Source organism: Pelmatolapia mariae, linkage group LG7 (genome assembly GCF_036321145.2).
Source record: "Pelmatolapia mariae isolate MD_Pm_ZW linkage group LG7, Pm_UMD_F_2, whole genome shotgun sequence".
NCBI classification, from domain to species: domain Eukaryota; kingdom Metazoa; phylum Chordata; class Actinopteri; order Cichliformes; family Cichlidae; genus Pelmatolapia; species Pelmatolapia mariae.
The window spans coordinates 61,190,416-61,217,533 of NC_086233.1; the positions used below are offsets into that span (position 1 = coordinate 61,190,416).

A 27,118-nucleotide genomic window follows, 5' to 3' on the forward strand; every position below is an offset into this window, starting at 1 on the left:
CTTTAATGCCTGTCAGCAATATGTACAACAAACCTGCAGTGCATGCAAACAAACAGACATGGAGGAGCACATTTATACACAGTATACAGAAGCAGTCGTGATCAAGAAGAAATTACAGAGAGATATGTGTCTGCTGCAAACTGCTTCCTTTTGTTTTACTATTAAATAATTAATCAGCCACATGGAGAGATAATCTGCAGCAGCTGACAAAGTTTAACTGTCAGCTAATAACAAACCTGAAAATTTGCTGCACTATCAGCACTTCCCTAGCAAACATGTGTAGCTTCAGTTAGACAAATGCACACAAGTGTTGATCAACAAAGTGACTGGAAACAAATTAGTAGGTGCAGTGTACTCAAAGTCGCTCTCGGCGATGTTAGGTGATGATGTATAACTGATGTGCAACTTTGGGATCGCAGCTGCAGACCTCATGAAGTGAGGACAGATACCTCAGGTCTAATGAGTCCTATAGGATCTGTAAATACGTAAACTGAGCCTAAGAATTCTGTTCTCAGATGTCAAATGAGCCAAGTCCTAATCTCACTGACCTGTGATATGTACAAGCTGTGACCTCCACAGATACAAACTCCTTAGAACGTATACATACATCAGCATATTCTGCTGAATGAATGATACACTTGGTCTCACAAAGCCTGGGAAATGACTACGAGCAATTAGAAGTGAGGACAAAGTGAAAGAATCGGGATTGTGCATAAATTCCTCAAAGATACTTGAAAGCTGAATTCCACAACTGATTGACTGCGGGTGAGTTGTGTGAAAGCCTGAAGTGAGTGCTCGCATAAACAAAGTCTGTCTGCTGTCAAGGTTGACAAGGTTGCTGTGAACAGACCAACAAGCATCAGTATGATCACTTCTGATAGAGTGAGGGAAAGGTACATCTGTGCTCAAAAGACTTTCGGTCATTCATAATCTAAATAATTCAGAGGCAACTGGCCCTTTATTCTTCCCTGATTAAAAATGGGAGAATAAAAATGTCAATTGAAAATGCTGAAAAAGGTCATGTCCTTATGCAGAGCAGCTAATATACAGGATCGCACGCGTACCATTCAGAAGGCCAGATTATAGAGAGTGAGGAGGCATTCAAGGAAGCAGAGGACGAATAGTAAGTTTAAGAGGGCAGAAACATAGAGCGGATTTACAGCTAGTGAGGGGGAGCACCAGGAGGTTTAAGAGCCCAGGTGGGGAGCGTTACAATGCCTTCTCTTAATTGTGTTTAATGCCCAGTGAAGGGAGCTCGTCCAAGTGTGTCGCTCTCTTAAGTGACTGTGAAACCACCCAACCCCCGCTCAATCTGTCTGATCTGAGCCTACCGAGAGCACGGTGTAATCTCTGTCCTGTTTCTACTACGACTACAATGACAACAGCAACACGCTGTCATCAGACCTTTGTGTAGGTGCCTCTAGTAAAAGCTCTGATCTGTGTTATCTGACCTTGGCATGTACTTCTGAGCTTGACATTGAGTGCCTCTGCTGAGCTCCTTATCTTCTTTTAATTGTGGGGCAGGCGTGTTTTGATATGCCATCTGCAGGGAAGGATCAACGAATCCCAAAATACTAGAGAAGCTTTTAAATAGTCATAGAGAGGCCTTAATATAAAGGCAGTCATTGGTATTATATCAATGAGGAGTTAATTCCCCTATCTGCGAGGGATGTGGGAAAAAAAACTCCAATAATCTGAATTTCCCTGTGATGTGGCAAAATTGCTGCACTCACACTGTGGATACTTTCTGACAGTCTCCTATAATGTCCTTGAACATAAATAACCAGCAATATTGTTTGTGAGGTCTGAGATATGAACCTGATATATACCTGCAGATATAAACAACAAGTACAGATGCTCAGGGCAATTTCAATATCTCCTGAATCCATGCGTGCAATTTTCCAGCCCATCATTAAGCAGCTGAGGGTGACACACAACAGCCTTCCATGTCCACTACGTAACTTTTAACAATCTTCGGCGAGGGGCCGATTCTTTTATTGCTACAATTTTTCGAAGTCTTTCTTGTTTAGATAGTAGAAAACACTGTCAAAACAAATCAGCTGTTTTGCCTCGATGATGTTCTGCTTTGTGTTGCTCCCACTGTATAAGCGCTGCACAAGAGACGCTCCCCCCTATTTATCAACCTGAAGGTTGCTTTCATATTTGAGGCTGAGGGGAAGATATCTTCCAGCTGTGATAATGAAAAAAAATAGTTGCCGCCTGGAATATAAAGCCAGCTGCTCTAAACAGTGGATTGACTTCAGAAAGCGAAGAGCACTTACACCAGGAGGGAGGAGCACATGTAATTGTGCTTGGTATGGAGCCATTCTTTAAAAATCAATGGTAGTGTAAGAGTGAGCTGAGAGAATATGGCGTGTGACCTTTTCCTACGTGTTGGACAATATTGTGAGAGCACCTTGTTGGAAAGACGTCTGGAGTTCAGCGTCTAAATGTCATTTGTGGAAGAAGTGACAAAAAACCCAGTAGAGAGGTGCACGGAGCATAGCGCGTCATTAACTTTCTGCTGGAGGATACAGGCACACGTGTGATGCGACTGCCTAGCTAGATGAATGGGATCCTACTGCTGGGGACCTTATAACAAGCTCAGGGTGAAAATAATTGCAATAATACTGTGAGAAGCAACTGTGAGGCAACTTTCCAAACAGGAAGTTGATGTGACAGAGGTCAACCAGGAGGTCTGCAGAAGACAGATAGAGTATTAAATCCAGAGAGATTGCGAGCTGTGTATAAGGTAAAAAGAGACCAAGCCTCGAGGGAGGGAGAGGAGAAGAAGAAAATAAGGCTGACCCTTCATCTGAGCGACTGGCTTGGAGAATTATCAGCTGCTGCAGTAACTGGCTCAGTGACACGGAGCCACCCGACACAGGACCCCACTAAGAGGGAATGGGGTGTAAGTGTGTGTGAGGGACACTGGAGGACCTTTTCACACAACGATCCCTGTGAGAGGTCGCGTCCTGTCATAAAGAATGACAGCTTTTGTCAAAGTACTACTTTCTTTTCTGACTGCCCTCGTCGCAAGAGCTTGATACCAGTTGAATGAGTTTTTGAAGTTCAGAGTGTGTTATGTGTATTGGAGAGAGAAAGATTGTCAAAGCTACCAAATTCACTGCAGCTGAGACTAAACAAGTGATAAACTGAAAAAAACATGTTACAGATATTTGCTTTGCTATACTTACACCTGTAATTAGGAAGCAATTGTACCGTTAGAGCACAATAAAGCATAAAGTTGGTGAAAATGCCAGCCTGACTGCCCTGCTAAAGATGGAGCCACTTTATCACTTAACAACCCCCCCACCCCCTCGCCTTTTACTGCAACTCCATCTTTCTTTTCACCAGAAAAATAAAAACAAAAAAACCTCCCCGACCCCGGCGCACAAAGTCTTCTGCTTAAGCCGGCATTGATTTTGCACTGAAATGAAGACAGAGGATATTCATCGTGGCTAAAAGAAGATTTTTCAATTTTCACCAGATGATCTCGCAAGCCACTGATTCATTTTATCACATAAGAACAACACTCTGCCAGCTGCGAGAGAGAATCACAGAACAACAAACATAATAAATCAACTGTAAACATCAAATAAAAGTGACAAAGCCTTAAAGTAAAGACAGTAAAGATCTGTATTTTCTACCCAGTGAGTGGAAAAGGTCCTGTTTGAAGCATGCTGTGAAGGAAAAGGAATCGTTTTAAGGATAGGCCCTCCACAGAGAGTGTTTGCGTGCGCCTGTCAGACAAGGTTATTTTTTTAAGACTCCTTCCTGATAAATAAATTCTCCATTCTATCCATCCATGGTGGCCAAACTTGGCCAAACAAAAGAAAATGAAGGGTGGTAGATATTTTTCACATCTTCACTCCTGGTTTATTCTTTCACTCACCTTGGTTTTGGCATACCTAAAGGAAGCTGCTGGAGACTTGAATGAGAACAAAGTGCATTAAAGGCAAAAACTGTCAATAGCAGGGATCATACTGTGACTTCTCACAATGCTTATTGGCCGTTTTTTGCTGAATGCAAGTATAAAGCCATGTAACAGCTGCAGGCCAGGTATATTGTAAATGTTCATCTCGAAAGCACAAATAAGCAGATTATTTCTAAAGAAGGACATTTCAGACACTTCGGATGTACAACACAATACAAACACATTCAGCAGAGTTCTATTGACAGTGTCTGGAATTTGTAAGATGCATAAATATTGAAGAAGACACAACCAAATCTGCTTCAAAAGATACATTTATGAATAAAAACATTATGTGACCCACATGTTTCACTATATTTCTTTGCCCTATGGTGAAGACGAGGTAAGCTGTAGGCTATATACAGCTTTTCAGCAAAACTCGCCACCTTCTGTCTCCCCAGGCTTTCTGGGGGCATCCTAGCCATTCCCCCGCGAACGCTGTACGGCCAATGTGAGTTGTATAACAAGTAAATTATTCACAGAAACTGCAATGGTGGAGGTGCTTTCAGGCTCAGAATAAACACTGCATGAATTCTGAGGAGGGATGACAGATGTGGAATGTAAGATTAAAAAAGCTATATCTGCCTAAGTTAAAGTTTCATTCACCGAGGGGATCCTGGCAAAATCACGCAGTGTGAGAGAATTCGTGCTGCCTGACTGACTGAGTGATAAGACGGTATGCTGCTCTCTATGAACAGGTACACTTAATTTTGAAGGTAACTGAACTTTTATGGGGTCAAGTGCACAGTGTCTGCGGATCTCAATTGACTTTCAGCTTTTGCCCGTGTGCTCTTATAATGTGACGAAAACACTTGTCTTTTCAATTCTGCGCTGATATGTTTCCATAGAGAAAGCCTTTCCACTGTCCATCACGTGTTTAGTCAAGCATCCAAAATGTTGCAGTGCTGTGCCGGTTCTGGTTGGATGCCTCAGCTTTTCCCTCTGCAGTCTGGGCCTCGACTACGGTGTTTAGGGGCCCTCAGTGATGCACCTATCAATGATGCAGGGCTCGCCATGTCTCTCCATCTCTCCCGAGAAGAGCTGAAAGGTCTATTCACAGCAAAGTGACTCCAAATCAATCGTGCCAGGAAGGATTAAAGACAGACAAGCCTTTCTCTGCCTGTCCAAAGCTATCCCTGCTGTCTGCACTGACACATTCACACTCTTTCACACCTGACAACATTCTCTACCCTTAGAGGACAAGACACCAAAAGAAAGAAAGCCACAACAATGGCAGGAGAAAAACTATTAGACATCCCTGACTAATTCCGCCGTTAGATCTTTACCATCCCAACAAGACTCTTCAATCAGCCTGAGAACCCAGAGACACTTCAATTATGCATTGAGAACAAGTAGGAAAGCACCTGGAAGAAGAACGTCATAAAGTGATGAGGCTCTGCTTGCCACAGCCAGTCAGAGAGTGAGAACGTGGATGGAGACTCAGAGAGATGCGCAGGAAAATGGGGCCTGCAAGCCAAGCGCCGACTACAAAGCACACAGCCAAAGACCAAAGCCCTGATCCAAAGACAGACAAACACTGCCACTGGAGAGAAAAGCTCCTTTACTTCTTCATGCTGCAGATGCGCACTGGCTGCAGGGATGGCAGCTGCACTGTCTTACAGCTATCTCATCCAAGTCAGCTCTGAATCAATGCACAGAAAACCAGTGTACTTAATGTTTTAAAGAGATGAAGGACCATAAAAAAATCACAGTGATGTTCTAATGAGGACAATGAGATATAAATACATAAACGGAGCTAATAAGAGGGGGAGATGTTCCTCACACAAGGCGCTAATTAAATGTGAATTTTGCCACTCTGTTGACATCAAAGGTGCTTGAAAATATCTTACGAGGCATTTGCGTACAATAAAACGGGAACACGTTAGAAAAATAAATATCTATTTATGTGAAAGCAGTGCCTTTTTATGAGTGGCTGTTTTCCTCCACATAAACTGCCTTGCCTGTAGAGGCACACAAACATTTGGCTCGTATAAATATCTCACTCCGGTCTGCCAGTGCAGCCATGCCGAAAATCCTAAGAGACAGGCAAAGGGTTGGACAGTCTCCCATTGAGTTTCACTAGTTGGAGGGCTTAATGAGTGTGCTGGCTCAGCAGAGGTGCACGTGGCCGGAGCCTTGTGTATTCGACAGGTTGAACAGTCCACCTGTTCACCTGCAGCACAGGACCAAAGGGCTCGAGGAAACGGAAAATCCCTAATGCACCGCACGACAGCTAGATTGCCACCCTCAGCAGATTTCTCGGCTCCTTTTTACTCCTTGCGGGTCATCAAAACAAATCCCAAGACTCGGTGTCACAGAGCAGGGCACCAGCTTCTGTAAATGTACCTCTAAGGGTGTCATCCGCTAAAGTGATTGACCATAATAATTCCAATGTGTGTCCTCATTTCAGAAAACCACAAACAAACAATAACCTCCACCTACAACATCAATCAATCAAGGCATACGCACATCTCGGGATGAACTGATGACCTTGGCTGGCTGTGTTTGAAAATGCCTGAAGAGTAAAATATGTCATTTCTAATATATTTCAAGTGCCAGACAGTCGCATGCCTAAAATGAGGTGAAAAGCAGCCTTGGGCTTCTCCCTGAAAATGAGTGAAACACTTGGGCAACTAACAAACACTGTTGTGGTTTTAGCTACAGGGCCAGTCTGCACAACCTTGTGCAAAAATTGCTGCTGGGTTCACTGAAAGCTGTTCGGGGAGAAAAATGATACTAAGTAATGTTTTTAGTGTGCATTCAGATGTATGCGTATTACATGCTTTATTATCTCATTTCACTGCACGGAGTGGGCGTGTGGCCTTGCTGTGGGGTTGGTCTGTGTACTGCACAGCCAACCAAGATCCCATTAGAGACACTGGTGCAAACACGCAGCATATAACATTTCACCACAATGCTTACCAACACTCCTAATGAACAGAAGGGATTTGATTTCCAAAACGGGTGTGGTGGCCAGAACCCAAAACAAACATGAGGGGGTGAAGCGACGGCATGAGCTGTGCAAAAATGTGCTTAGTCTATTCACTGTTTGTGCTTTCAGATGAATTACAGAAGGGTGGAACAAATTTTTAACAAATGCATAAAAGTAAAATTGTGAACATAAGCGTATGTTTATTCCTGGAGCAGGAGTACTGTGAATGGAAACACTCCTGTTATGCAATGCGAGGCATTATGCATCCCTGCAGGGACAGAGGGAAGATGAAGATGCAAAATATGCACATCCGCTTAAGTGAAACCCAGAGCACGAGGCAGATGCCTAGTGAGAAGAGAGCAGATTCAGATTGAAAGACATATAATCAACAGTTACACTGCATGCCACCACACCGCAGGGTAAATGACATTTTCTCTGCATCTGGAAAGGATACCTTTTTTCTCTTCATTCAGCTGCTTTAAGGACACCTGTGAAAAGGCGATCTAAAGGGAACCGTTTGATAACGCTTTTACACCCTTTTCTGTCATATGATAAACCATCCTGTTGGTATACATTACAGATGAGCTTTTTGTTCTGTTCCATCTTATTTGTCACAGTGACACTTCATTTTTTATGATGTTCAGATCTTTTCCTTACAGATTTTACTCGAGCAATTTGGACTTTGTGCTGAAACTCATGCAGTAAGTCTAAGTTTGTTTATATGTTTAATATTTAATTGTTTTAAATCTTTCAATTTGAGTCTTCCTCTTCATTTTTGGCTTCTGACTTTTTAATTTTATGCTACTATTAATTTTGCTATTGCATACTGTGTATTAGCTTTGTGACTCTTCGTATGTGAAAAGCGCCGCACAAATTTAGCATTTTGCTTGCTTGTTTGCAATAATTCATACAACATTAGAAAAGACTGGGAGAACTTGAGGAATTTGCTGTGCTGGAATATTGCAGAACCTCTTTCTTCATTTTAGCCTCCAGTTCAGAAATCCCAGAAAATTGACCTTATCCTGTAAATGTCTTCCCAAAGCGATTCATTCTGGAGATAATAAACTTAGAGTGTGAGGGAACGCAGAATGAAAACAAGACCTTACATTAACCAATAGAGAGATGCAATCTGTATTCATGGAGGTGCAGTGTGTCTGCGAGCACTGTTTGAATGTTGATGACGCTCTGTCTGCATCTGCTCCTCATCCAGAGGGAACAGGGGGAAGTAATTCTATTTCACCTTTGGACATGACAGCGACAACACCCGAATATTGTCTAAAGGCCAAGATGCTCCGGTCATCCATCATTCTGAAAATGTATTCTTGAAGTAAAAGAAAAAAAAAGAATTGATGCAATATAGATAAAGCGTTGACAGCTGTAGCATAAACAAAAAGTACGATCCTTGAATCCTTCGGCTTTAACAACAATAAAACTTGAAATTTCTAACTTTTAATATGCCTCACATTTCATTCCACTGCCATATGGTGTAGTACTAATCAGTGTTGCTGTTGCAGATGCCGTCTCCCGTTATACCTCTCCACTTTCTCTGAATCCTACTGCTTCTTTTTGCCATTAAAAAAACAGCTCAAGTGGGACGACATTTGACAATTCTGAAGTTTCCTGTGCATCTCCTGCTATGTGAGAATACACAGACACAGCAATAGAAATGACCTTCAGTCAGCGCAAAATCTTTCTTCAAGTTTTTCATTCATACCGAGAACCAGTGGATTTAGGTCTGACATCAACAACAACATGACAACCCCCCATCGCCGAACGCTTCCTCCGATAAATGCAGACTTCCCTTCTTGACTGGTGTAAAGGTCAGGTTTTAGTGGCAGCTTGATGGCACAGAAAAGCTTCCTTGACAGGCTCTGCCCCCTGTTCCTTTCCTCTTCTTTTATTCCCCCCTGAACGCCTCATTGGAGGCGCCTTTACAGTTGACATGCTAATTAGCACAGAGGGGAAATGGACTGTGTAACTACTCTTTTCTGGTCAGTCAACCTTCCAATGGCCATCAGCCCCTCATCCCAAGCCAGTGGACCACACAAAGAGATAGATCACTAAATAATAGTGATCATCAATCCCTCTATTGTTGTGATGTTGTGATGCAATCATAGCTGTATTATTTACGAGACCGGAACGGTGAAAGAACGAGCCTCCTTTCAGGCAGCTTTATTACATCCAGGAGACTGCATTACGACTTTGTCAGTGACCTCCGCTGGATAGTTATCAACTCCCACGGGTCTACCTCCTACTTTGAGTAAATTTTAGATTAGCATTTCTTCCTTTTTAGAAAGGAGCAAGTGCTAATCACTCAACACCGTGCTCTTGTTTTCTGGGGACAGGATAACTAGCACGGGTGACAGCCTGAAAGAGGAACATATGGATCAATGCCTGCTCCAAGAACGGCACAGGAATAAATCAATGCTCATTAGATGTGAATTAACGTCTGTCAGAAAACAAATACTCGGCACTTTATGAACTTGCCTTGAGCTTGTCTTACCAACTCTTTCAAATGGATACATGTTGTTACCTAGTTAGGAGGTGAACGGTAATCATAGGCGCAATCTGAGAAGACTTGGCCAGCTGGTGCAGAGTAAGGTGAAGTTAGCACTCCTACGTTTCTCCTATTACCACTTTCCATCAATCAACAAATGAGGACATTTTACCAATCAGTCTTCAACGTGACCTGCAGATACAGTTGTTTATTTGCAGAATTTTCACTTTGCATATAAAGTTATACATGTACTCTTGATTCTGTATCACAGTTTTTTGGGGAAGAGTTTCTTCAAAGTAAATATAATCACCTATGTGCACTAAATATGAGCAGGGCCGCTGTATCTGTGCACCAGTGCGCTGATTATGTATTTCACTTAGCAGTTTCCCCAAGTGTCCCCCAGTCATCATTTGAAAAATTCTAGTGGCTCCAGTGGAGCCCAGCCTGTCATCAGACACGAGTTCAAAGACAAGGATTACTTTCAACAGAATATTGTGTGTAATTTCTGTACGTGATTGCCACCCTGCCACAATGGCTGTTAGTTTGGTCTTGAGCCAGAAGCATGAGTCACACCAGGAGAGAGCGATGTTTCGTCAAGGACCCTCAGGAATAAAATATGGTGACCCTGAAAGACTTTAACTATTCCCTTCTCCAGTCGGTGGAACCATGCATCAACTTTGCCATCTTGCTTAAAATAACTTACATGATCACAGACCTACTTTGAAGCCCAGCTATCTAAAATCAAAGGAGTCAAAAGGCTCAAAGTAAGGACAAAAAACAGAAGTGGGACGAAGCCTTTTTAACATCAAAGTCATCAAATATGTAAGAGTTTCAATAAAGTACAAGACCTCGTATCCTAATTTTGTTGGCTAAATTCCCTTTTTTCTCTATTCACAGCAGAAAGTGCAAAGCGAGAGAAATTCACTTTCATTTACGAGTAGAAAAAGTTGATTTTTCAATTTGAGGGGGTGTTTTTACGAGATAAGATGTCACACGATTAGATGAGACGATACAAGATTTTGTTTACCCAGCCTCAAAATGTTGTGATGATATATTTGAGAGTTGAGGCTGAGCAGCTCTCGTGTGGATAAACTCTTGCTGACAAACAGGGGATTTCACACAGGCGGACAAGCTGCATCCTAAAAACATGATTACCGAGCAACACGATGGGATACAAATCCTTTACAAATTCCTATTACTACTGTATCTTCATTAATCAGCTTCCCGTTCCCCGTTTCTGTACGTCTCACGGACGTTGAGATGATTATTCACATTGGTGAGTCTTTTCTTGGGATTTTTCATGTAATCGCTACACTGAACATTGTGGGTTGGGTTTAACGATTAATATAAAGACAACTTATTTCTCTTATTTGCAGGTCAGGGGGCTAAGTTAGGTCAGGTCCCAGGAAGACAAATGACACGAGGAAGCAAATACTCTGCCTGTGATTTCCTGCTATGCAAGTTCTTCTTTTACACTGACGTGTAGTCATTGAAATGCAAACTGAACAGTGAGGAGGAGAAACTGCAGGCTACAAGTTTTATGTGGGAGTTGACAGCTGAACGGGTTCATCATTTGTTGAGAGTCCCCTCAAGCAGTTATAAATAAATACCTGGAGCCTGTGAGTTTCCAGGAGTTGGTAATGTTATTTTCTCTTTACGACCAAAAAGAGTATACCAATTCCTAAGAGATGCTGACCTAAGTTATTATACCCAGACAAGCATAGAGTTTAGGCAGAGATTTGCACTGCAGGGCTCTCCTTGGAAACGTCAGAAGCAGACTGAGACTTGCACTTCTGTGTCACCCACCTTGAATTTCAAAGAAGTTATTGTTAAAGATCCCCGAGAATTAAATCTATCCTAGCCCAGTGTAGCAAAGACACAAGTCTTATGGGAAACCAGCAAAGATCTGCAAAGTTGTGGTTTCTTTGCCTCATAAAATTGTTGTTGCTGTTTATTTGCAGTTGCAAATGTTTGTGCAAGTCGAGCTCAAATATGCATATCTTCACATGGTTTTAACTAAATAAATAAAGGCGCAGACAACCAAAGAAAAATAGATATTTTAATGTTGGAGCTGTGTCCTGCCAGTGCAGTTGGTCATTTGCCAGTGTTTCCATGAGAAGACCTGAATAGCTGCTCACCACAAAGAGCATTAGGTTTACAGGCCCAGGTCAGTAAAGCCACGGGTCCCTCTGGTCCATATAATGCAGTAAGGTCAGCTAAAGTCCAACTAGCCACTGAGCTGATTGAGGTGGTTATATATAGACACGCACTGGCAAGCTAGCTCATTCAGGGGACCGGGCTGGGGGGCTGTCACAAGGCTTGTGGTGATGTAGCGCAAGTTCTTTAATCTAAAATCAGCCAATGGCATAATGGAGCAAGACACTTTTCCATGACACAAATCAGAACAGAATTTCCCCTGTGAGATAAGGAGATGAAGGGAATCAATGCAGTATATATGAAGGATAATGAGGCATTAATTGTTGGCACATTGCTGAGAGTTTCAGGTGCACATCTGAAAAACAGGGCAGTAGGGGACATAGTGAGGGAGGGTCAACCATTTACCTCTGTGACTGAAAAGGAACATGCCTGTGGGATACCGGATACATGATCTGAATAGCTCAGTATTTTGGAAGATGTTAATGTGAGTGAGGCTATGCGGCGCATGTGAGCAGAGGATTTTAGCTGGAGTGTGACCATCTTTTCAACCATCTTTTCAATGTCACAGGCATATCACTCCCACTATGGCAGCATAGTGGCGTTTGAAGTTCTAATTAATGAAGCTGCTGGGCAGTGGTCACTGTGGATGAGCAACACAAGATCACTGTGAATGGAAACAGTGTTACAAAGCAGAAAATCATGTATTCAAAAAAGATTAGTCTCTATGATCATATTAAAAAAAGTACAAAATCGGTGAATATACTGAGGAGAACAAGGGTGTTATTTATTATTCATATATGCAAGTTTTTAACTGAAATAGTGTGTTTGCACAGAGGGCAAGGCAGTATGATTGCATACAAAATGAATGGAAAGACGTCATTAGGCGTAATTTCACCAGGGGGCAGCACAAACTGACGTAAAGTCTTGCTTGTGAAATTCCCGGGAGCTTTGAGAATCGGCTTCATATGTGTAAGATACAAGAATAAGGAAATAACAGGAAGCGCTGACACACATGATTAGCCAATGGCTGAGCTGAATGCAAACACATAGCTAATGTTGTCCTGTAGCCAGTGTGTGCGTACACTGAGTATTTGATGCATTTGAATATCATGAGGGTAACATTTGGACTGTTTCACTCTGAGCACAACTTTAAGCCTTTCAGATGAAAAGACGAACAAATGAAAATTTAAATTTCACTTTTTAATCTCAAAGTTATTTTTTTGAAAAAAAGAAGAACAAATACTGAATCCAGTCTGTAATATTTCCACAACGTTGTGGCCAGAATGAACAACTTTGGCCTCTTTAGAAAAACAAATGGGATGATGGAATTTCAAACATTATGAAATCTCTACTGGCATTCAAAAAATAGCAGATATCTGGACCCCAGTGCAGTCTGGATAGCACTAAGCACAGTATACAATATGTATTAGACAGCAAACTTTTAACATTTTTTACGGGGTTTCAATTTCAGTTCTTTAATGTAAAGTTGGACAGATTTACATCTTAAACAGAAGAACCCCAAAATGTATTCATAATGTAAAACTGACAAGGAGGAAGCCCCCCTGATGCTCACTCAGGCTTGAGAACGCTGCACGTTTTGATACAGCTGCTCCTTCTCACCCTGAGGTGGGAGAAAATGCTTTTTTACAAAGATGCGGAAAGGCATTAAAATCTATTACGCCATACTGAATGGCTTTTTGCATTTCGACAGAAAAGTGCGTTCTTTAGCAGCGGCAGTAGTAAGTGTTGGGTGTATTTTTCACTGCACTTAAATCTTATCTCATTCTTTCTTGCCAATTTGCATCACAAGGGGATACTCTGATGGCCTTCCCTATAATGAAAATGGAAAGACATTCATTAAGCTTGATCTTCAGACTCTGGACAAGCACTCATCACTGGTGATTAAGTGCAGGCAGGAAATTTCATTCATATACTGCTCATAAATAAAAATGAGAGAAAACACATGCTTTCATTTTTTTCTCTGAGCTCCAAACGAAGCAATAATCATTTAGGGATGAAAAGAAATTCATCACTAACAGTAATTATTAAGATCATTATGCGCCATGTGTCGTATATTGTATGGACAACCATGGCAAAAAACAAATGTGTGGATATGTGGACAATAAATATGAAAAAGCGGAAGTTTGTCAGTAAAATGGTAATGTCATTAATGTGAGTCACATTTTGTGCCTGCTGTCTATACTGCGAGTAAAGGTTGGCGGAGTAAAAGTGCAGGTGGAGCAGAGGTATATTTCTCTAAATGTCATGGATGATTACCTAACTTAAGCTACATCTGTCATCCATTCTGCTCATAGTTAGCTTAGTAAACAGACTTTCGGTGGTAATCCTTATTAGCTGAGCACAAATAGGAAGGATTGCAGAAATGAAGACCTTTACGGCAGACGGCCAAGATTAACTCTGACTTGTGAGTTATGACAGGCTGACTGAGAGAAGTTCTTCAACAGCCCAGCGAAAGCGATTACAATTAAAATAGAACAAGTTTAACTAAAATTGCTTTTGTCAGCCAGCGTGAGATCAGCTGAAGGTGAATGAGCGGCGCGTGAAATACACGTTTTATTATTTTTATCTGAGATTTGGAGCAGACTGGGCACTATACAGGCTTTGTGTTAAGTTCACATGCTCCCCTGATCAGTCCTTAACTGTGACCGTCAGACTGAAGGGCAAATAAGGGCGTCACCTTGCACAATCAATCAACCTCGCTAAAGGACGTGTCTGTCGATAGGGAGGGCAAAAGAAATCATTTCGTGTCGTGAAGGTTTCACATGCGGCTGAAAATGTTAATACACCTTAGAGGTTTTTGTGAATTAGAATTTCGTGAGGAGGAGGAGAGGTCAGTGGATTCGTTTGGAAGAGTTAAACCGCTTTCCAAGCTCTGCGAAGGCCAGACTGGCTGGATTCTTTATGTCTGTTGTCGTGGTTTCTTAAGGTCACAAAATGTGCATCTGGACATCTCCTGGACATCAATCAAATCTTTATCAAAAGTTATATTTTACCATTATCAACACAAATAAGAAAACTCACCTTAACCCAACTCCTCTCTGGTGCTTTCCCACAACACAAAATATCACAGATTAAGATACTGTGAGGCAGCCTGTTGTCATGACAGGTTGTCTTTTCCTCCCAAACACCACACATGCAGCGCTTTCACTGGATAAACATACAAACAAGGGGGGAATAAAAAGCTTTCCATACACCAAATAGCATATTTAAACCATATAACTGAATACGCAGAAAAAGCAGATTTTTTTCTGCACAAAAAGCTGACTGGAGATGAAAATAACATATTTGACCCTGCTGCTAAATTATGACAAAATTATAAAGTCAAGTTGTTCCAGACTATTTTTCCCAGAAATCTCACCTAGCTTGGCATTGTGAGTCATCTAAAGGCAATAATTACTTTATTTTGAAGTTCACTCTACTATGATCCTGCTAGAAATGTTAAGTATGTGACCTCTCGACAGAGTTGTTATTATGATGACCTTTTTAAAATATTTGCTTGTCTCCGTGAGCTCTATGTGGCCAGTAGGTTATAAACGAGCTTGAACCCAACACTGAGAGAAACCCTTTCAAGCAGCTGTTTGATCAGTTCCCTGCTGACCAAGAGAAATAAGCAAAAAGAAACAAAACTAAAGAAAAGACATAAGAGACAGAGCACACACAGTGTGTTGAATAATACCGTAAGAATTTTAGGTGGTGGTTATTAGACAAGCACTCTCTGCATATCCCCTAGGTTGATGTCAAAGAGGATTCTCATTAAGTCCGATCAATAACAGTGTGTTTGTTTATTCAACAAAAACACAAGACAGAAAATGCAAATAAAAGTTTTCTGCTTGCAGAAAATTCACTGAATTCTACCATAAAAAGTGCAGGTCATAACGAAGTCTTATAAAGAGCAATTTTTCATACGTGTATAAACACAATCTATTAATCACGCGGTAATAAAACGAACCACAAAATTAAAAGAAACATCAGTTTATCAACATCTGCAGCATGACAGATGTCGCTGAATAATTCAAAGCACAGCATCATATTTTAACTACGCTGGCACCAAATTTTATTTAATGTCTTCAAAGCGAACGGTGCTTTAATATTAATTGCGATGGTATTTGTTATTTATTGTTTTCTTTAAGAAATCAAAACATAATAAAAACGAGCACACAACAAATTAATGAAATGTGACGAAACACATGTTTTAGGAAACAAAAAGCAGATTTGCATGCAAAAGGCATAAGCCTGCTCTCACTCCCGCTGTGCTGCTGGATGAATGATTGCTGTGAAGTTTGGTGAGTGCTTGCGGAATTGAACCCACTGAAACGAGCCCTCTTCAGCATTTTTTAAACGCAGATTTCTTTGGGCGCTATCGCAGAGCTGGACAGTCAAATGAGTGTTAATTCTAACACCTGTTTGGCCAAAGAGTGAAACAAAAGTGCAGTTAAAAAACTTTTCAGCTCCATATTTGAAGAGCTTATGATAAATGTATGGAACATCTATTTGCAAATGTGCACGCTCACACTGAAACTAGCTCTTTTGTCAAAAATGGCTATTAAAACCAAAATCTCCATCGCAAGAAAAGAGCCTTAAAAATTGGATTAGTGTGGCGCGAGCTCTGAGGGCAGAGGACAGAGATTATGCAGGGAGACGTACTTAACATGTGCAATTACTGTGGAACCTGAGCAGTATTGTGGTATTTCACTGTGTGTGGAGGATGAAGTTTAATGCAGCGGCTCGGGGGAGACCCGGCAGGAAGTCAGTGCTAACACGCTCAACACAGATTCTTGCTCAAAGAAGATAACTCTTTGTGTAGTACTCCACGAGGTGCAAGTACAGAGAGTGGAACGAGAGGAGTGTGGCGGGGGGGGGGACACTGCCTTGAGCTGTCAGTTTGCCAGCTCCTCTGGGTCTCACCTTGTTTGACATTGCCAGTCAATAAAATGCCATTTTATAAAAGTACAACTTGAAACAGTAAACAGTATCAAGGTTGGAAAAGACTTTGAACCGCTGAAGCTGCTTAGAAGCTTAAAAATCTTTGCGGCTCCGTGTTGCACAGGGGGACGAAAAATATGTAAAAATCATTTTACAAAATGCTGAGGTGATGAAGAATTGACTTTAAACATACGGCGCAGATGTTAATCGATTCATCCTGTAGCGTCAGACCTTCAGTCACCTTTTGATATTTGCCTTGAAAGCAAAATTAACATTGTTGTCTGCTGTGGTGTGTTTTTTAATACAAAGACACACAGCATATGACAGCTGACCCGCATTAAGACGTAGACTGTCATTAGCCGTTGGAGATAGGTTAATTGTCCTGACATTATGATCATGTCAAACACTATAACAGGTTGAGCCATGTTGTGTGGAGGACAGTGCCACCAGAACTGACTAGGAATTAAAAATAACAGAATGCAAGCAGCTGAAAAACACAAATCTGCAGTTGGATCTGGTTGTTTTGGGCCCAAACTCAGAGAACCTGCTCATTTATACTGCAGGCTAACTGGCTCCTGGCTGCCTTGGAGTGGCATTGGCATGACGGAGGGCAGGCTCACCCAGAGCGAGGGCTGATCTATTAGGAGAAACGGGAGCCCTCGTGATTGACGAGTTGCTCCACCTCATCCATCAGGTCTGGCACACAGAGACCTGACACTGCTATATTCCTCCCATGTGGCAGGGGACTGCTGCTACAGTACAACCCTGAGCTATATTTGCTAGCTGACATTAATGCCTTGCTCTTCCCTGACTATCTAATCTTCTCTCCCTCTCTCTCTCTCTCCTCTTCCATGACATTGCAAATCTATGGCTATCTATTCCCAAGCTACTTCATTATAGCGGCTTCTACATTACAGCCTAAAATGACATGCCACATTCTAGAAGTAGAGGAATATAAAGGCATAACAGTTATGGTTCTCTGCTCTGCATAGCCTCCAGGAAGTTCACACATCATGCAGATATAACACGTGAGCAAATTGCATATTAAATATATGCATGAAAAAAAAATCAAGCGAAGAGCAGAAGCCACCGATTGAATTCTACCAACTCTCCGCTGCAATTTGATTTTTCTGACATAAAAGATTTTCAGAAATATGATATATAAGCGATATAAACATCCAGAGATAACGAGGGGAGCAAGAAAAACTTGACAATCAAGGGGTACAGATAAAATTTTCTCCTGAAAGAGGCAATGGGCAGAGATGCCTCTATTGTTGGAGTCATGGAAGATGTTTTATGGGAGTCGGTATTCGTTTGATGAGACTTGTCTAGCCTGTTTACTTACCCGTCCTGTCTTCATTTTCATTAGAGTGTACTTGGCCGCTGATCCGTGCTGTAATTTTAATTAAAAACCATAAGTAAGCCAGGGGATGAGCAGTGTGGTTTTGAAAGATTTCTGCCTACTTATTTAAAACTGGAGAGGCAAAAGATCCTCTTCTCAGTGGGGAGTCATGAATACCAGGAAAAAAACAACAAAACAAACCAACTAAATGCTGTTCTATATTCGACTCAGGGCGGAAAAAAATGCTGCACTGTGTGCAGATCACCTTGAACCTGCAATTAAAAAATTACAAGGGCTAAAGGAGCAGGCATTTTAATGTGACAAAGTCAGTTACTAATAATTAACGCATTAATGTTCGAGATGGTAAGCGTTAAATATAAAAATGCGCTGGGAGCACCAAATATACAGGAAGTCCTATCTCATAAATTCAAACACAGCCACTCAGTAAGCTTGTTATGAACCTGACTGAGATAGGCACTTCTAGGTCTTAAGTGATGCTTTATGGACTGACATTAAGAAGCAGACAGCTGTAAACCCAGCTTAGGCATGCTCATACTTTGCACATTTAGTGAAAGCTCCCGCTAAGTGCAACATGAGGGACATTCAGCCAGAGCAACAGGAGAAAGGTCCACTCTGGGGACCCTTGCATAATTCCCTTGCTTTTGCCTGTTAAAATCCTCCTGCATCATCTTAATGTTGTGTAATTAATGAAGACAACTTTGCCCTGGCTAATTGAAAATCTGAAGTGAGTTTCCCAATGGAAGGAAAGGAGTGCGAGTGAGAGAGAAGGGGTGTATAAACATATATAGAGAGAGAGCGAGAGGAACAGAGAGCTTTTAACACATCTCTATCATCAAACAAAATTAACTTAAAAGCTCCTGAAGCACATACAGAAAAATCCTACTGAATTTGTCACTACCTGAACAATATATTCTCCAGGGGAAGATCCTAATCCAATTTGAGGCGGCATTGCCCGTGTTTGGGTCGGAGCTCAACATGCTGACTGCTTAGAGAAAAGAAGGCGCAATTATCATTTGTCAAAGGACGGTGAAAGGCCAGATAAAAATAAAGACTCTTAGGTCAGCGACACAACATGCGCTACATTAAACCTTGTGATTTCTGTCAGGAAAAGTTCTCAGATGGTCACATCAGTTTTATTCCTCTAATCTCATGCAGCCGCCTACACGTTACTGAGTGTTCCCCCTATTTCCATTCATCTTCCCAACAGGCAACTGAGCTGGCAATTTGGGTGATGAATAATGAATGACTGTCAATACTTCTTGTGAGACAGGTGAAGCAAGTAGGCTGTGAAAAATCTGTTTGAATGCAACACAAATTACCGTCTATCAATCTCATTGTGTAAATCTTTACCTCACTGTGGAATATGGCTTACAATGTTGCCAACACATTAGCAAACTTATGGTGAATTTCTCATTTTATCGATTTCTGCCAAAAGAGACCTTTAAAGTATCTGAAAGTTTGTGTTTGTGTATGTGATGGCATACATTTTGGAAGAGGCATATATAATGGATTAATGGCACAGCCGTGGCTCAGCACCTCACCCTGAAAATTTTGAAAAATGTTATAGAAGAAAATCCAATTCATGCTGACAAGAATATTGAAATGCATTGCAACTACCACACTGTCCATTAGCCACATGTCCCATCATTTCATCTTGACTTATGTAGTCATTACAGGAGCGAAACACCCCATTTAGCATTGTTGTGCACACTTAATTTTCCTCTTGATCGAGTCTCCCTATTAGTGCTTTTCAACCTCAGAGTGGCCTTCTCGGGGCAGAGGATTGCTGAGGAAAATGCACCAAAAAATAAGGTCACATGTCTGAGCCAGCCAAGCCTCTGGGGCTAAGCATACATTTCAACTCACAGTTAATTAACAGAATGTTTGAAATGCTTTTGGTTAGTTTTTTTGGTCTCTTTGTGGTTATGAATAAAATATGCAGTGGACCTTATATGATTGTGGTGCTGCACTGTAGGAGGAACCCCCGGTTTCACTTCTGTCCCCCACACTGCAGATGTTTTCACATTAGGATTCCACTGGATAACTGCAGGTTAGGATTTAGAAAAAGCCCGTCTGTCTGCTTGCCTGCCAAGCACAGATCAGACAGTGTGGCCCAATGAAGAATCACCTTCTGCTACCCAACAGTCCCTCCAATCTCCAGGCCCACTACACTCAGCTACTGGGCACTAGTGAATGATAAGGCACTGGAGGCAATAAGCGCTTTCTGCTACATCTCTCCTCTCTGCTGCTATTAGACAAGCTGGACTTCAAAACAAGACAAAATGACATCTAAATTGGCATCTTTGGCCTGTTTTCTGGTGAACAGCCTTACAACGTTCCCACGCTTCTTGTATCTCTTTATCATGCTGGCCTGAGAGGTGACGTGATTTAGATTCTTATAACAGGGCTGATCTAAGAGTCTGTAGGCTGAGCACAAGATAAAGATGATGTGGGCTGCTGTAGCAAAAGTGGAAACACACACACACACACCGAGAGAAAAAAAGACCCAAGAAAGGACAAAAGTGGGAGAAAAATAGTCTCATCATAAGAGTAATACATTTGATGCAGGGGTGCAGGGTGTGGGCGTACGCTCTCTTCATTCTTACTGAGGTGTTGTTTTTTTAGTTATAATGAGTTCCCCTGTAATCAGTACCAAATCAGTCCCTCTGGGATGTAACAATGTGGCTGGACTAAGTGTGGAGGTTGAAAATGGAAATTAGAGCTGACAAATCAACAGGCGGCCAGCATTCCCGATGTGCATTTGTTAGACCTAATTAAAATTATAACACAAATATATCCCTAAGTCGAGTGCTACTAATCTGGTCATTTGACCCAGCAACCCTGCTCGTCTCTCTTCTCATTCTGTGTCAAGAAGGCATTTATTAAAAAATGGACGCGCGCACACATCTGAGACGACGCAGCGCATATGAAAGAATAATCAGACAATCCGTGTCAGCATGTCAAGACTTCATTCCCCTTTGTGGCATCCAGACCACAGCTGCACAGTGCAGATAATTGGGTTGTAATTAGATGAGAACACACCATAGGGGGTCATGTAGCGTCAAAGTCGGTGCATTGCTGGTGGAAATGGGCTGTGACAAAAAGCACTACACTGTAGTTGTTGTGCATGGTTGCCTATTAGGGGTAGTCACACCAAAAAGAAATATATGAATAAAGAAATATAAACAGACGCATGCATACACACACTCTTCGGTTTGCGGACTGTTGGACGAACTAGCTGTGACACATCGCTGCATTTGGTTTCCCCAAGGGAAATGGTGCCCTGCCACGCTGCACACTTTTGAAATATTAAGGCATGAACCCATTGTACGTTACTAATTTGAGAAAGTGTTGAAAAGGGACGGCAAAGAAAAGCGAGTGTTATGCACCCATATTTTTCTTTTCCTTTCATCTCTGCAGATAAAATGCATCCACACACCATTAATGAGATTAAATAAAATAAACAGCGCTGCCCTATCGCATCACCCTGCCCTGCCAGTCAGTAAAAAAACACAAACAAAAAGACATAGATGATTTCAGTAAACATGATTGCACGAATATTTATCTATTTTTAAATGTGTGACGTCAAACTGCAAGTGTCAGCGAACAGCCGAACACTACAAACAAATTGTGGGCGAGAATGTAGGTTGCAGATCTTTTCAAATTATGTGTTGCAGCTAAGCCTTTAGGGCCGGTAACCTGACTGCCAGCACATTTCCTTGTTGTTCTGCCAGACTGGTCTCATCTTAAAATAAACTGGTCATTATTAACAGCTTCATACTGTTCCTGCAAAAAGAGGCTTGACCCAAGCAAACGGTTGGTTAAGGGTGAGAAAAATATCAGCTCACCAGAACTTTTCTTGCAAATCTCACCTGTGCACTCACTTCTCTGCCTGCATAGGCATCAATAATTAATGACCGTGTCTCTGCCCCTGTCTAGTTATATTCCACTGCAGGATAACTGCTATTATACAGACTACAGGAAACTGATGCCAGTGTCATTTTTGTTCTTAAACTTTACACGTCTGTCATACCATTTCACAATGCCTGGGCTGGCTTGGGCGATGAGGCTGCAAGAAAAGGAGAAGCAGACTGCTGGATAGCTGAAATCTCTCTGTTTTGTTTATTCACAAGAGGGCTGGTACATAAAAGGTGATTTATATTCTGGACAATGATAAGGTAAAGCCTCTTAGCAGCCCCTGCACTCTCAGTAAGAGATAACCAGCAGCTGGATTCGAAGAGCATCCCTTCTAGTGCAGAAATGTTGGCTGCCTGGGAAACTCAGTGATCTGTGAAGCTCCACTCTTGAAAAGAATGATCAATACACTCCCATCTTACTATTTTCTCTCTAAAGCTCAAAGAAATCACTATCCGCTCCGTCGGCACAGAGGAGGTGTGAAGCGAAGGAGGATAGCAGTAGGCGGTGAAGGTGGTCAATTCAATTATCCCTCTGTCAGAGCACATTTTCTATTCTCGACAGCCTGCAGAATCCTTAAGAAAAGTAATACCAAATATGTTGGATTGCTTTAATATTTCTGTGTCTTAATTACATTTTATCGTCTTTATCGCAAACCATTTTGGGGTAATTTTATATCCCGTGTAGGTAATTGGGTGTCAAAATTAAAACTTCAGGGCTGTAAAAGGTTGACGGTGCTAATTTATCTGGAAGATTAATAGGATCCTTGGTTGAGAAGTCAGCTTTTGAATACACGGATTCATTTGTGACTCGACGTGCAAGCGTGAGTAACTGAGTGACATGGAAGGCTGTGCCATATGATAACAGCAAATGCTATCCTAGCAGAGTGGGTAAGGTATGATTGCTAAAACCACAGGATGAGTCAGGGGGAAGAAACAGTGTGGGTCAGTGGTATGACCCAGATGACCCAGACTCTGTGTCTCTGTTAGGAAATGTCAGGGTAAATGAAATTCTAGACACGTGCTTATGGCACCGACGTTAGAATAAATATACAACACTACAAATGAGGTATTCTAAGCACTCTGACACATGGAATTAACAAGTTATGTTTTATGTAGCTCATAGGAAGCTCCAAGGCAAATAGTGTCTCATAAGCTAATGTAGGCTTTCTGGCATACCAGGAACTGGGGCTAAAAGGATACACGTTTTTCAAAAATAAATGACTTATCAGGTTGTGAATTTCACTTTAAAATACAGGTTAATTTGGGCTAAAAACTGTAATTTACTTTTTTTGGAAATCCATTTTATGGCAGTCTTTTATGTCTGTGCTTTTACTTTAATGACTGTTATTTCCCTTAATGCCCTCTGACAAATGACTGACAAATGGAAAATTATATTAGTTACCTGCAATTTGCCATCCATTAAAACATGCAGAGCTTATGTATTTACTGCAGGGTAATAAACATCTTTTGACGATATTTTAAACTTCCTTATGGAAGAAGTAATATATAAAAAAAATCTGAATTTAAATCTTATCAGTTTTCAGGTCATTTGAATTATTACTCATGTTTATGTACAATTCATAACACATGTACATTTTTGGTATATTTCCCTCTGACACTGACTTGGCTGCAGGTGTGTTAAAGCTGGAAACTCACACAAAAACTCTATTTTAAAATATGACTCTAATATGTATACAGAACATTTTTTTTACAGTAAATAATTTTTTTTGCAGCACAAATTTTTTTTTAATTTCTTGGTGCAAACTAACGATAATCGGCTGTCTGTGGTAGTTAAAAATGCATAATTGTATTGGACACATTATTCTTATTCAACTCTCGGAGACTAACCATGCTTCATTCATCAAACTGTCAACCGTTTGCTTTAACTTTGCCATTTGTGGCTCACACTTTGGTAGTTTATTTGTAATCTCAAAAACTTGATTTTCAACACTGAAAAGACCAATTTAACTGTGAGCTTTGACCAGCTAAATACTGTATTTGCCAATGAGAAAATGAAACCTGATATGTGCGGTAAAAAACAGCAAAGAGATGTTTGAATGATTCAGGACGGATCTTCCTTTAATGTCTGAGCCATCCAGCTGAGCGATGTTCTCACGAAAATAACACATAAGGGTGCATCTGCGAAAGTACACGCATAAATCAACATTACAAAGAAGGCATGTTTTTGCAACACTTGCAGCACTGAATTAAAAATAAAACCAACTACACATCTGGCTTTTGGTGAAAGTGGAGATGATGATATTACAAATTCGTACAGTTCTTCCATTATTTGTAATCAGTCAGCAGGAATCTGTCTAAGAAATGAAAGTGGAGAATGTTGCCCAGAGGTAATGATAATGATATCTGTAACAAATATTATGCTGATGTTTACTGACTCTAATTCAATCCAGATTCCCTATACTCCATCACAGCGAGGTCAGCTGCGTTAAACCAGTAGTGTGGTGCACATCTGAGGAGATACAGACATCCAAACCAGACGGATGGCTGCTTATAGATTTGAGCGGGAAGCGTGCTGCCGTAAACATCATTTTCCAATGGCTACTCACGTAGCTGTCTGGCTTCCCCTCGACATTTATATTGTAAACACCTGTCTCCTTTCTTGTCAACTCCACACTTCACTTTAAAGGAAAAGCCCGTCATCCAGTGCAGGCTGCTTCACTGCAGTACCCATCAGTTCTGGTACAACTCATACTCCATTCCAACACAAGAGCAAACCCAGGCTCCGTTTGGGTGTTTGGGATAAACAACATCTGACGTTTTGGCTGGATCTCCGGGAAAAAGCAGAAGGATGACGGAAGATACAGGCAATTTATTGTTTTTAATCAAATATTGTTTACTGGGTGACCCATCTAAGTGGTTAGGGCACACACCACATGGGTGCAAATGCTCTGAGCATTGAGTCCCCACTTCAATTTACTACGTGTCATTCCTTGGCCTCTTTCCTCATATTTCCTGTCTATCTAATAAGGAGGGAACTGTGGTTACTGTATGTGCTCCCCAAAATAAATTGTTTACTGCATATAATGCAGAACTTCTTTGTCTCTGCATGGCTGGATACAGAAAAACGTGATTTAATAACAGGCGCATTATTGATTAATCATCCAATCATCCACCAGTAATGTGGTGCACGATGATGAGAACCATTGTGCACCACATTTAGAAATGCAGGCTTTTTCCAGCTTTCTGCATTATCCTTTGTGAAGGTTGTGATTGAAGCATGATTCACACTAACCAGACTGTCTTTGCAAGTAGAGATTGTCTCAGCAATCAGACTTTGTGTGCCTTTATCTGTTGAGAAGGTTACCTTCTTATCTCTTTAATTTGGACACCTGACCCAAAAGTAGCTGTCAGAGAACACAGAGCACAGACGGGGATTAGAGTCTCAGATTTGTATATCAATAAATTTGCTATCTGATTCTTGTGCAGGCATCTGATTACTTCATCATGTGTGCTATTGGATATTAGGCATCTGTATAAAATTTTGTCACAGTTAGCGATGAACTTTGCTGAACCCATTCAAGGCACTCAAGAGATCATGTTCAAGCGAACCAACCTGAAATCATAGTAGGTCAAGCAACCGCTACTACTGCTGTAGGGGCATGAAAACGGTTTTCTTTGGCTATTAGTCAAGCGAGATGGTTTAAAGATTAAAAACTATATCCAACCCAACATGGGTTATCTATTTATTTAGTTTCTGCTTTTTGATCTTTTCTGGTCATTTGAATGGTGTCTGGTGAGTCTCCTCCACTGTGCCATAATAGCAACCTGTCAACTCCAGTTTCATTTTAGTGGCAAAGTTGCAAAAGAACCATATACAGAAAATTAAAGGTGGGTGAATGAAGATGTTTTGATGTAGAAAAAAATTCCTGTGAGCAATGACACAAAGCCACACAAAAAATTGCAAGCATGACATGACAGCCAAATCAGAAGTTGAACTTTGGTCTTTGTAATAATTTGAAGTGTAGGATGCATTTCCAAGGAGAACCCTAAATGTAGCAGCACTTATGAAAGTGTTCCAGGCAAAAGGAGACAACCTTGAAGGTTACGTGCAGCATTGATCTTTGTAATTTTACCCTGCAATTAATGACTCTTGAAGTTTCCTCTTAATCAAGTTTTCTAGCACGCTAATATTTAGGAATCAGTAGTAACAGAGTAAGACCAGCATTATAAGTTTTGCAGGATTAGTCTCCCAGATTATTAAGGGATGCTCAAACTCACCAGACCTCTCCTCAAAAATATTGTTATTCATTTCTGGTCTTACGTTCTATGAATTACGCTGTCAGTGTGTTTCTTTGCAGATCATCCCCTCATTTGTCAAACCAACTGACCAGATGCCAATTCTGGATAAATGTAAGGCGAGGAGAGAAATAGATCAGAAATTGATGGGGGAACCTCATTTTCCTTCATAACTGCCTTATTTTTCGGACTATAAGGAACACTTAAAATCAGTACACCTTATAATCCGGTGCACCTTATGTATGAAATCTGGTCGTGCTTATTGACCTTGAACCAATTTTATGTGGTACACGGCGCTCAAAAATCTTTCCGACATTCAAAAATCGACCGTAGTCAGGAGCCTCGCAGAGTACAACGTAATTCAACATAATATTATCGTGTGTGTATAAGACCCCCAAAATGGCACCTGTTAAGAGACATGCTTACGAAGCGGATTTCAAACTCAAGGCTATCAGTCACATTTTGTTTCGCTTGATGCGCCTTATAATCCGGTGCGCTTTATAGTCCGAAAAATATGGTAATGTAATATAAATTGGTCTAAACAACATATGAGTCAAATTTAGCTAAATTCTATGTAAGTTCAAGTTCAAGTTCAATGGTTTGAACAGAGTTACATATCAACTCATTAACACCACAATTATATGTAATGACAGCTTGCTTGATAATTTCCAACTAATATTTATTTATATATTTATTTCAGAATCAGAGAGACTTTGTTAATCCCAGAGGGAAACTGAGTATTTTTGTATAAATATATTTCAAAACTGGACAATATAAATGTATTGCATCTTAATGTAACCCTTTAAAAAGAATGGGTCAGCAAGTATTAATGGAATTATATCAATATTCTCATTCTCCAAAGTAGAGTCCTAACACCATCATTGTCCTATCTGACAAACAACACATTACATTACAAAGACACATCTTTGAATAAATCCACAGCAGCACTGAAAACAGGTTCAACCAAATTAGAAAGTCCAAATTAATCTCAGGTTATAAAGAACAAATTACAATTCTGGCACTAGATGAAATGTCAAAGAATCATCAAATAATTACAAATCCTCCACTGGGGGGATCT

General features: G+C 40.9%; 1 protein-coding gene across 2 annotated transcripts in view; it reads right to left on the reverse strand.

Annotated features, from left to right (window-relative positions):
• tspan9a (tetraspanin 9a) overlaps positions 1–27,118 on the reverse strand; it is a 168,318-nt gene that overhangs the window by 23,359 nt on the left and 117,841 nt on the right. The gene's annotated exons all lie outside the window — the stretch shown is intronic.